Below are 12,479 nucleotides of genomic sequence, written 5' to 3'. Positions count from 1 at the left end.
ACTTTTAAAACATGCAAGAATCATTAAATGGACAGCACCAACATCATTTACAGGAAGGGGTGATTGTGTTCTATATATACACATAAGTGTGCTAGATGTATTTTTGTTCACACCTCCCTGACGTAAGGGGCAGGAGAATAGAGTCTTCCTATAGAAACGAATTGGCTGATCTCCCAACTTGCATTATTGTCACTCTCACATGATGACATTTAACGTATAGGTTGGTCACAGTGCTTCTAAGAACTCCAAACTGTCTACAGAATAACATGATTTCTCTATCGTCCTAAGTGGATGCTGGGGTTCCTGAAAGGACCATGGGGAATAGCGGCTCCGCAGGAGACAGGGCACAAAAAAGTAAAGCTTTTACCAGATCAGGTGGTGTGCACTGGCTCCTCCCCCTATGACCCTCCTCCAGACTCCAGTTAGATTTTGTGCCCGAACGAGAAGGGTGCAATCTAGGTGGCTCTCCTAAAGAGCTGCTTAGAGAAAGTTTAGCTTAGGTTTTTTACTTTACAGTGAGTCCTGCTGGCAACAGGATCACTGCAACGAGGGACTTAGGGGAGAAGTAGTGAACTCACCTGCGTGCAGAGTGGATTTGCTGCTTGGCTACTGGACACTAGCTCCAGAGGGACGATCACAGGTACAGCCTGGATGGTCACCGGAGCCGCGCCGCCGGCCCCCTTGCAGACGCTGAAGAGAGAAGAGGTCCAAAATCGGCGGCTGAAGACTCCTGAGTCTTCATAAAGGTAGCGCACAGCACTGCAGCTGTGCGCCATTTTCCTCTCAGCACACTTCACACAACAGTCACTGAGGGTGCAGAGCGCTGGGGGGGGCGCTCTGAGAGGCAAATAAAAACCTTATTAGAGGCAAAAAATACCTCACATATAGCCCACAGAGGCTATATGGAGATATTTAACCCCTGCCTAACTTCAAAAATAGCGGGAGACGAGCCCGCCGTAAAAGGGGCGGGGCCTATCTCCTCAGCACACAGCGCCATTTTCTCTCACAGAAAAGCTGGAGAGAAGGCTCCCAGGCTCTCCCCTGCACTGCACTACAGAAACAGGGTTAAAACAGAGAGGGGGGGCACTGATTTTGGCGATATTGTATATATATAAAAGATGCTATAAGGGAGAAACACTTATATAAGGTTGTCCCTATATAATTATAGCGTTTTTGGTGTGTGCTGGCAGACTCTCCCTCTGTCTCCCCAAAGGGCTAGTGGGTCCTGTCCTCTGTCAGAGCATTCCCGGTGTGTGTGCTGTGTGTCGGCACGTGTGTGTCGACATGTATGAGGACGATGTTGGTGAGGAGGCGGAGAAATTGCCTGTAATGGTGATGTCACTCTCTAGGGAGTCGACACCGGAATGGATGGCTTATTTAGAGAATTACGTGAGAATGTCAACACGCTGCAAGGTCGGTTGACGACATGAGACGGCCGACAATCTATTAGGACCGGTCCAGGCGGCTCAGAAACACCGTCAGGGGTTTTAAAAACGCCCATTTACCTCAGTCGGTCGACACAGACACAGACACGGACACTGAATACAGTGTCGACGGTGAATAAACAAACGTATTTCTCATTAGGGCCACACGTTAAGGGCAATGAAGGAGGTGTTACGTGTTTCTGATACTACAAGTACCACAAGAAAGGGTATTATGTGGGAGTGGAAAAAACTACCTGTAGTTTTTCCTGAATCAGATAAAATAAAATGAAGTGTGTGATGATGCGTAGGGTTACCCCGATAGCAAATATTGGCGTTATACCCTTTCCCGCCAGAAATTAGGGTACGTTGGGAAACACCCCTTAGGGTGATAAGACGCTCACACGCTTATCAAGTGGCGTTACCGTCTCCAGATACGGCCGCCCTCAAGGAGCCAGCTGATAGGAAGCTGGAAAAATATCCTAAAAAGTATATACACACATACGGTGGTTATACTGCGACCAGCGATCGCCATCAGCCTGGAGATGCAGTGCTGGGTTGGCTTGGTCGGATTCCCTGACTGAAAATATTTTATTCATGTAGAGCATTTAATAGGATGCATTCTATATATATGTATGTGAGATGCACAGAGGGATATTTGCTCTCTGGCATCAAGATAAGTGCGTTGTCCATATCTCCCAGAAGATGTCAGGGACACGACAGTGGTCAGGTGATACAGATCCCATACGGCAGATGGAAGTATTGCTGTATAAAGGGAAGGAGTTATTTGGGGGTCGGTCCATCGGACCTGGGGACCACAGCAACAGCTGGGAAATCCAACCTTTTTTACCCCAAGTTACATCTCAGCTAAAAAAGACACCGTCTTTTCAGCCTCAATCTTTCCTTTCCCATGAGGGCATGCAGGCAAAAGGCCAGTCATATCTGCCCAGACATAGAGGTAAGGGAAGTAGACTGCAGCAGGCAGCCCTTTCCCAGGAAAAGAAGCCCTCCACCGCGTCTGCCAAGTCCTCAGCATGACGCTGGGGCCGTGCAAGCGGACTCAAGGTGGGGGGGTAGTCTCAAGAGTCTCAGGGCGCAGTGGGATCACTCGCAAGTTGACCCCTAGATCGTACGAGTATTATCCCAGGGGTAAAGATTGGAGAGTCGAGACATCTTCTCCTCGCAGGTTCCTGAAGTCTGCTTTACCAACGGCTCCCTCCGACAGGGAGGCAGCATTGGAAACAATTCACAAGCGGTATATCCAGCAGGTGATAATCAAAGTACCCCTCCTACGACAAGGAAAAGGGTATTATTTTTCCACACTATATTGTGGTACTGAAGCCAGACGGCTTGGTGACACATAGTCTAAATCTAAAATGTTTTGAACACTTACATAAAAGGTTCAAATCGAGATAAAGTCACTCAGAGCAGTGATAGCGAACCGGAAAAAAGGGGACTATATGGTGTCCCTGGACATCAAGGATTACCTCCATGTCCAAATTTTGTCCTTCTCATCAAGGGTACCTCTGGTTCGTGGTACAGAACTGTCAATATCAGTTTCAGACGATGCCGTTTGAATTATCCACGGCACCCCGGGCCTTTTTACCAAGGTAATGGCCGAAAAGATGTTTCTTCAAAGAAAAAAGGCATCTAAATTATCCCTTACTTGCACGACCTAAAAAGGGCAAGTTCCAGAGAACAGTTGGAGGTCGGAAGAGCACTATCTAAAGTAGTTCTTCGACGGCACGACTGGATTCTAAATATTCCAAGAATCGCAGCTGTTTTCCGACGATACGTCTGCTGTTCCTAGGGATGATTCTGGACACGGTTCAGAAAAAGGTTTTTCTTCCCGAGGAAAAAGCCAAGGAGTTATCCGACCTGTCAGGAACCTCCTAAAACCAGGAAAGGTGTCTGTACATCAATGCACAAGAGTCCTGGGAAAAATGGTGGCTTTTTACGAAGCAATTCCATTCGGCAGATTCCATGCAAGAATTTTCCAAAGGGATCTGTTGGACAAATGGTCAGGGTCGCATCCTCAGATGCACCTGCGAATAACCCTGTCGCCAAGGACAAGGGTATATCTTCTGTGGTGGTTGCAAAAGGCTCATCTATTGGAGGGCCGCAGATTCGGCATACAGGGTTTGATCCTGGTGACCACGGACGCCAGCCTGAGAGGTTGGGGAGCAGTCACACAAGGAAGAAACTTCCAGGGGGTATGGACGAACCTGGAAAAGTCTCTTCACATAAACATTCTGGTACTAAGAGCAATCTAAAATGCTCTAAGCCAGGCGGAACCACTCCTGCAAGGAAAACCGGTGTTGATTCAGTCGGACAACATCACGGCGGTCGCCCATGTAAACAGACAGGGCGGCACAAGAAGCAGGAGTGCAATGGCAGAAGCTGCCAAGATTCTTCGCTGGGCGGAGAATCACGTAATAGCACTGTCAGCAGTGTTCTTCCCGGGCGTGGACAACTGGGAAGCAGACTTCCTCAGCAGACACGATATTCACCCGGGAGAGGGGGGTCTTCATCCAGAAGTCTTCCACATGCTAATAAACTGTTGGGAAAGACCAATGGTAGACATGATGGCGTCTCGCCTCAACAAGAAACTGGACAAGTATTGCGCCAGGTCAAGAGATCCACAGGCAATAGCTGTGGACGCACTGGTAACACCTTGGGTGTACAAATCAGTATATGTGTTTCCTCCTCTGCCTCTCATACCAAAGGTATTGAAGATTATACGGTGAGGAGGAGTAAGAACAATACTAGTGGCTCCGGATTGGCCAAGAAGGACTTGGTACCCGGAACTTCAAGAGTTGGTCACGGACGACCCGTGCCCTCTACTTCTGAGAAGGGACCTGCTACAACAGGGTCCCTGTCTCTTTCAAGACTTACCGCGGCTGCGTTTGACGGCATGGCGGTTGAACGCCAGATCCTAAAAGGGAAAGGCATTCCAGAAGAAGTCATTCCTACCTTGATTAAGGCAAGGAAGGAAGTCACCGCGAAACATTATCACCGCATTTGGCGAAAATATGTCGCGTGGTGCGAGGATCGGAGTGTTCCGACGGAGGAATTTCAACTGGGTCGTTTCCTACATTTCCTACAATCAGGATTGTCTATGGGTCTCAAATTGAGATCTATTAAGGTTCAAATTTCGGCCCTGTCAATATTCTTCCAAAAAGAATTGGCCTCAGTTCCTGAGGTACAGACTTTTGTTAAAGGAGTACTGCATATACAGCCTCCTGTGGTGCCTCCGGTGGCACCGTGGGATCTAAATGTAGTTTTAGATTTCCTCAAATCCCATTGGTTTGAACCATTGAAAAAGGTGGATTTTAAATATCTCACATGGAAAGTGACTATGTTACTGGCCCTGGCTTCCGCCAGGAGAGTATCTAAATTGGCGGCTTTATCTTATAAAAGCCCTTATCTAATCTTCCATTCGGATAGGGCAGAACTGAGGACTCGTCCGCATTTTCTCCCTAAGGTGGTATCAGCGTTTCACCTGAACCAACCTATTGTGGTGCCTGCGGCCACTGGCGACTTGGAGGACTCCAAGTTGTTGGACGTTGTCAGAGCCTTAAAAATATACATTTCAAGGACGGCTGAAGTCAGAAAATCTGACTCGCTGTTGATACTATATGCACCCAACAAGTTGGGTGCCCCTGCTTCTAAGCAGACGATTGCTCGTTGGATTTGTAACACAATTCAACTTGCTCATTCTGTGGCAGGCCTGCCACAGCCTAAATCTGTTAAGGCCCATTCCACAAGGAAGGTGGGCTCATCTTGGGCGGCTGCCCGAGGGGTCTCGGCATTACAATTCTGTCGAGCAGCTACGTGGTCGGGGGAAAACACGTTTGTAAAATTCTACAAATTTGATACCCTGGCAAAAGAGGACTTGGAATTCTCTCATTCGGTGCTGCAGAGTCATCCGCACTCTCCCGCCCGTTTGGGAGCTTTGGTATAATCCCCATGGTCCTTTCAGGAACCCCAGCATCCACTTAGGACGATAGAGAAAATAAGAATTTACTTACCGATAATTCTATTTCTCGGAGTCCGTAGTGGATGCTGGGCGCCCATCCCAAGTGCGGATTATCTGCAATACTGTACATAGTTATTGTTAACAAATTCGGGTTATATTGTTAAGGAGCCATCTTTAAGAGGCTCTTTCTGCTATCATACTGTTAACTGGGTTTAGATCACAAGTTGTACGGTGTGATTGGTGTGGCTGGTATGAGTCTTACCCGGGATTCAAATTGCCTCCCTTATTGTGTACGCTCGTCCGGGCACAGTACCTAACTGGAGTCTGGAGGAGGGTCATAGGGGGAGGAGCCAGTGCACACCACCTGATCTGGTAAAAGCTTTACTTTTTTGTGCCCTGTCTCCTGCGGAGCCGCTATTCCCCATGGTCCTTTCAGGAACCCCAGCATCCACTACGGACTCCGAGAAATAGAATTATCGGTAAGTAAATTCTTATTTTCATTGTCACTTAGAGGTCAAAGACCGTAGAGGAGATAAGACTGGATATGTTCCTGTCTCATACATTTCTCTGCCCAAAAATACAAGTAGATTGTTTAAGAAACACACTGATTAAATACTTTGCATAATTAAATTAGTAAATGTAGATAGACACAAGTCATCAACCACACACGCGCACAAGGGCTTATGGAAAATAGCATTTAGGTTACACAAGGAACATCGCAGCAGGCCTTCTGAGTTATAAAAAAAGTTGCTTTACACTTTATGCATTTTTCAGCTTTTGAGGTTGACCGCATGTCGGCCATGATTGCTCCTGCAAATATTTGTATAACAACACTCATATGTCGTGGCGTGCGCAGTTCCACAGCAGTCATCATCATCCATGCAAACTTGCACCAGTCATGACCCTGGTGCAAATGATCTGTCTGAAAACAGATCTCCCAATTCCCAAAGCTCGCTGCTGCACTGATACACCCTCAGTGAACCTATAAGAGAATTGCCCTGATACCACCCAGTTATACACCGTCAGCAGCAACTGTAGAAGCAACTCTGGTTTGCCGGTAGTTATGTGCGCTTGACACCAGAGCATGGGCAGAGAGAAAAAAAAAGCTTTATGTCCGCAGAACCAGTTTGCGATCAACCGTGCCTCGACCCCTTTGTGCACAATAGTGTAGAGCAGGGGTGGGGAACCTCCAGCCCACGGGCCGTATACGGCCCGGAAAGCCGTTTGTTCCAGCCCGCCCGCTAGTTTGGCAGCGAGACACGCCGCAGCTCAGTCCAGCGGTGGCGTGTCTCAGCTGTTAGTAGCTGCGCTCTCCTCCCTGCCCTATGTCCGGCAGCCGCGGGTAGGATCTCAAACCAGCCGCCGGTTCGTGAGCCAATCAGAGCTCGCGGACCGGCAGCCAATCAGGAGCCACCGCTGCCGGTCCGCAAGCTCTGATTGGCTCACAAACTGGCGGCTGGTTTGAGATCCTACATGCCGCTGAAGCCTGACAGCCGCGCTCTACTCCCTGCCATGACCCGACAGCTGAGACATGCCACCGCCGGATGGACCTGCAGCAGCGGTGAGCGATCTGGCACTCTGGGGGCACTTGTATATCTGGCACTCTGGGGGCACTTGTATATCATCTGGCACTCTGGGGGCACTTGTATATCATCTGACACTCTGGGGGCACTTGTATATCATCTGACACTCTGGGGGCACTTGTATATCATCTGGCACTCTGGGGGCACTTGTATATCTGGCACTCTGGGGGCACTTGTATATCATCTGGCACTCTGGGGGCACTTGTATATCATCTGACACTCTGGGGGCACTTGTATATCATCTGACACTCTGGGGGCACTTGTATATCATCTGGCACTCTGGGGGCACTTGTATATCATCTGGCACTCTGGGGGCACTTGTATATCATCTGGCACTCTGGGGGCACTTGTATATCATCTGACACTCTGGGGGCACTTGTATATCATCTGACACTCTGGGGGCACTTGTATATCATCTGACACTCTGGGGGCACTTGTATATCATCTGACACTCTGGGGGCACTTGTATATCATCTGACACTCTGGGGGCACTTGTATATCATCTGACACTCTGGGAGCACTTGTATATCATCTGGCACTCTGGGGGCACTTGTATATCATCTGGCACTCTGGGGGCACTTGTATATCATCTGACACTCTGGGGGCACTTGTATATCATCTGACACTCTGGGGGCACTTGTATATCATCTGGCACTCTGGGGGCACTTGTATATCATCTGACACTCTGGGGGCACTTGTATATCTGGCACCCTGGGGGCACTTGTATATCTGGCACTGTAGGGGCATTTGTATACATGGCACTGTGGTGGCATTTGTATACCTGGCACTGTGGTGGCATTTGTGGATCTGGCACTGTGGGGGCATTTGTGGATCTGGCACTGTGGGGGCAATTGTGGATCTGGCATTGTGGGGGCATTTGTGGATCTGGCACTGTGGTGGCATTTGTGGATCTGGGACTGTGGGGGCAATTGTGGATCTGGCATTGTGGGGGCATTTGTGGATCTGGCATTGTGGGGGCATTTGTGGATCTGGCACTGTGGGGGCATTTGTGGATCTGGCACTGTGGGGGCAATTGTGGATCTGGCATTGTGGGGGCATTTGTGGATCTGGCACTGTGGTGGCATTTGTGGATCTGGCACTGTGGGGGCAATTGTGGATCTGGCACTGTGGTGGCATTTGTGGATCTGGCACTGTGGGGGCAATTGTGGATCTGGCATTGTGGGGGCATTTGTGGATCTGGCATTGTGGGGGCATTTGTGGATCTGGCACTGTGGGGGCATTTGTGGATCTGGCACTGTGGGGGCAATTGTGGATCTGGCATTGTGGGGGCATTTGTGGATCTGGCACTGTGGGGGCATTTGTGGATCTGGCACTGTGGGGGCATTTGTGGATCTGGCACTGCACTATTGGGGGCATATGTGTATCACGTCCCATTTTAATTGGCCACACCCATATATTTTTTTGGTGCGCGCGCCTCCGGCGCTTGCACACAGTACCTCTAAGGGGCAGACCTACTGGGGGGCAGGGTAATTTTTTAAGTTGAGAATTTTTGTATGGCCCCCGAAGGATTTTATAAATATCCAAATGGCCCTTGGTAGAAAAAAGGTTCCCCACCCCTGGTGTAGAGTTTAATGTACGTTTTCATGCCTTCTTTGTCCCCTACCTTTTATCCCTCTACTCTTCCTTCCTTGAAAACCTCCAGTGCTACAGCTACACTAATGACAATGAAATTGTCCTCCCTGCCCCTGATGTGTCACTCTTCATCCTCTTCTGTATCTCTTCCTGTCTCTCTGCCATCTTGCCCTGGATGTCCTAGTGGGATGTAGTTACATTGCCGGCAGTCAGGATACTGACGCCGGATTCCCAACCACTGACAAAGCCGCCAGCCGGTATCCCAGGTAACAGAAGCTATTCCCACTCGTGGGTGTCCACAACACTGATAGAGTGAAAATAGAACCTGTGGTGAGCGCAGCGAGCAACCGAGCCCGCTGTGTGGCGAGTTAATTCTAGTGGCCGACGTTCTACCGGCTGTATCCCGGACGCCGGCATCCAATACCCAATGCGTCCTAGCACTTTAGATTTTAAACACGAGAAAAAAAGTAGACATACTGTTTTATTCCCTAATCTCCCCCACTCTCTCTACCTGCTGTCCCTCAAATCCACTACCTGGGTGACATCCTTGTCTCCTCCCTCTCCATCATCCATCACATTCAGAACATCTCTCAATCCTGTTGTTTCATCTCTGCATCACCTAATATCAGGCCCTTTCTCACCCCAGATGCCACCAAGACTCACCGCCACCCATGTACTCATCATCTCCTGCCCCAACTACTGTTATCTACATCAGTGTCCCCTGTTCATACAGTACCACATTACAGTACTCCCTGTTCATACAGTGCCACATTACAGTGCTCCCTGTTCATACTGTGCTACATAACAGTGTCCCCTGTTCATACAGTGCCACATTACAGTGTCCCCTGTTCATACAGTGCCACATTACAGTACTCCCTGTTCATACTGTGCTACATAACAGTGTCCCCTGTTCATACAGTGCCACATTACAGTGGTCCCAGTTCATATAGTGCCATATTACAGTGCCCCCTGTTCATACAGTGCCACATTACAGTGTCCCATGTTTATACAGTGCCACATTACAGTGCCCCCTGTTCATATAGTGCCACATTACAGAGTCCCATGTTTATACAGTGACACATTACAGTGCCCCCTGTTTATTCTGTGCCACATTACAGTGCCCCTGTTTATACAGTGCCCCATTACAGTGCCCCCTGTTCATACAGTGCCACATTACAGTGATCCCTGTTCATACTGTGCTACAGTGTACCCTGTTCATACAGTGCCCCATTACAGTGCCCCCTGTTCATACAGTTCCACATTACAGTGCCCCCTGTTCATACAGTGCCACATTACAGTGTCCCCTGATTATACAGTGCCACATTACAGTGCCCCCTGTTTATTCTGTGCCACATTACAGTGCCCCTGTTTATACAGTGCCCCTGTTCATACAGAGCCACATTACAGTGCTCCCATTTCATACAGTGCCCCATTACAGTGCCCCCTGTTCATACAGTGCCACATTACAGTGCTCCCAGCAGAGCCGGCCCTAACCAATTTGATGCCCTAGGCCAGCGGTTCCCAAACTGTGCGCCGCGGCTCCCTGGGGTGCCGCAGCGCTGTCATAGGGGTGCCGCAGCCTAGTAGCCACATCTTCATGTCTTCATCTTTTTTTTTATTGTGTGTGAGCAGCCGGTGCCGGGGGTATGTGGAGTGCGGACTAGTGTAACCTGAGCGCACGGGCAGTGTGAAGCTAGCCAGCGCCAGGGAAGGGGGGGGGGGGGGGTACGGAGGGGAGGGTGTGTGTGGCAGGAGCAGCCGGGCTGAGTGAGTAGCCGGGGTGGGGGTGGGGGAGTGGGAGGGAGTGCGGCCGGCCAGCCGGATGGGGGGGGGGGAGGAAGGAGTGCGGGCAGCAGGAGCGGCCACCAGTGTGTGGTTAGCCAGGAAGGGGGGGGGGGAGTGTGGCCGGCCGGAGCAGCCACCAGTGTGTAGCTGGGGAGTGTGGCCGGCCGGAGCAGCCACCAGTATGTAGCTTGGGGGGGGGGGGAGTGCGGGCGGGCGGCCGGAGCAGCAATGTAGTGAGTAGCCTGGGGGGGGGGGGAGTGCGGGCAGCAGGAGCGGCCACCAGTGTGTGGTTATCCGGGGGGATGAGACGGGACAGGAGCGGCCACACAGTGAGTAGCTGGGGGGGAGAGTGCGGGCAGCAGGAGCGGCCACTGGTGCAGGGGAGAAAGAGTGCGGGATGTTTAAGAGCTGCTGGCGTCTGTGCCCAAAGTCAGCCAGCGGCTCGGTATGTCACTTGCCATGTAGTCTCCTGGCGTAGGTGGGATGTTTTGCTCGGCTCGGGGGGCGGGGGGGGGGGAGGGCTTTGGTAACCGGTGACTGGAGTCACCTGGCAGGGAAGGGATGGTGTTGTGCGGGATGTGTGGGGGTGGGGGAACCTGTGACTGGAATCAGTGGAGGGTGCAGGTGTAAGCAGCCTGGAGTGGCCAAGGAGTGCGCAGGGCAAGGATCCTGACGGCTGATTGAAGTCCTGGCTGACGTGACAGAGGAGCTGGCTGAAAAAGTGAGTATTAAAATATTAATACATGATACTGTATGTGAGATGCTGCATAGGGAAGTCTATAGGAGAGGGGTGCCGGTGCCTGCTGTGACTTAAGGGCCCTACACACTCGGCGACCCACCGCCGAGCTGCCCGATGGCCGATACGGCCGTCAAACGACCTGACGGTGGGGGAGTGAAGTTTCTTCACTCCCCTTGTCACCCGGCTCCATAGCCCTGCATGCTAATATGGACAAGATTGTCCATATTGGCCTGCAGGTATGAACAAGCCAGCACCAACGATGAACGAGCGCGGGGTCGCGCATCGTTCATCGGTGGTGGCTCCACACTGAAAGATATGAACGAGTTCTTATTTATTAATGAACGAGAACGTTCATATCGTTCAGTAAAATCTTTAAGTGTGTATGTAGGGCTCTTTATATGAGCTGGTAAGCAGGTGGTGGTGTGTGGGGGGGGGGGGGTTGGTATTGGTGCACGGATGCACAGGAACCTTTTTAGATTGATTTATTTGACTGCAAAAAGAACCTGTTATTTTATATAAAGCATGTGTGTTTTTGTTTTTGTTTTTTATGGATTGTGACCAGTATTGCACTGCAAAAAGACATGTGGGGTTATTCCAACCTGATCGCACGCTGCGGATTTTCGCAGCGCAGCGATCAAGTAAGAATGGGGCAGATCTGCGGATGCACCGCAATGCGCAGGTGCGTCGTACGAGTACACAGCAGGTCATTGCACAACGAAGGATTCTACGACAAATATGTTCGCACGGAGATTGACAGGAAGAAGGCGTTTATGGGTGTCAACTGACTATTTTCCAGGAGTGATTGGGCAAACGCAGGCGTGTCCAGGTAAACGCAGGGCGGGCGTCTGACGTCAATTCCGGGACTGAATTAAATCATCTAAATACTGACAGCATTGTTTTGACCCAACTACCTTAAAAAAGGGACACTTCGGTAATTATTTTGGCGTTAGGGTGCCTTGAAAAAGTCAGGGAGACCCAAAGGGTGCCTTGGACTAAAAAAGTTTGGGAACCACTGCCCTAGGCAAAATTTTGGCTGGTGCCCCCTAGCACTACTGCTGGTTCCGCCTCTGACCTTGCACCTCTTTCCCAGCACCATCACCCCTCACCCATAGCAGTCCTTATTTTGGAGTTTGTACCCCCGATATTTTAAATAGGAACAGTTCGCACATTTGGCACACAGCCCAAAAAGGAGTGTGTTTTTGCTGGCAATTACGCCGCACAGTACTGCAACTTTATTCACATTTGATCATGCAATAGTGTCCATAATTCATATTACATCCCACAGTAGTATCACTTTACCTTATAAACGTTACTCCTCACAGTAGAGCCCCTTATTCACATTACACCACACCCTATTGCTCTTTATTCACATTAGACGA

Source organism: Pseudophryne corroboree, chromosome 9, assembly GCF_028390025.1.
Source record: "Pseudophryne corroboree isolate aPseCor3 chromosome 9, aPseCor3.hap2, whole genome shotgun sequence".
Taxonomy (NCBI): Eukaryota; Metazoa; Chordata; class Amphibia; order Anura; family Myobatrachidae; genus Pseudophryne; species Pseudophryne corroboree.
Note: the sequence above shows the minus strand (reverse complement) of the source record.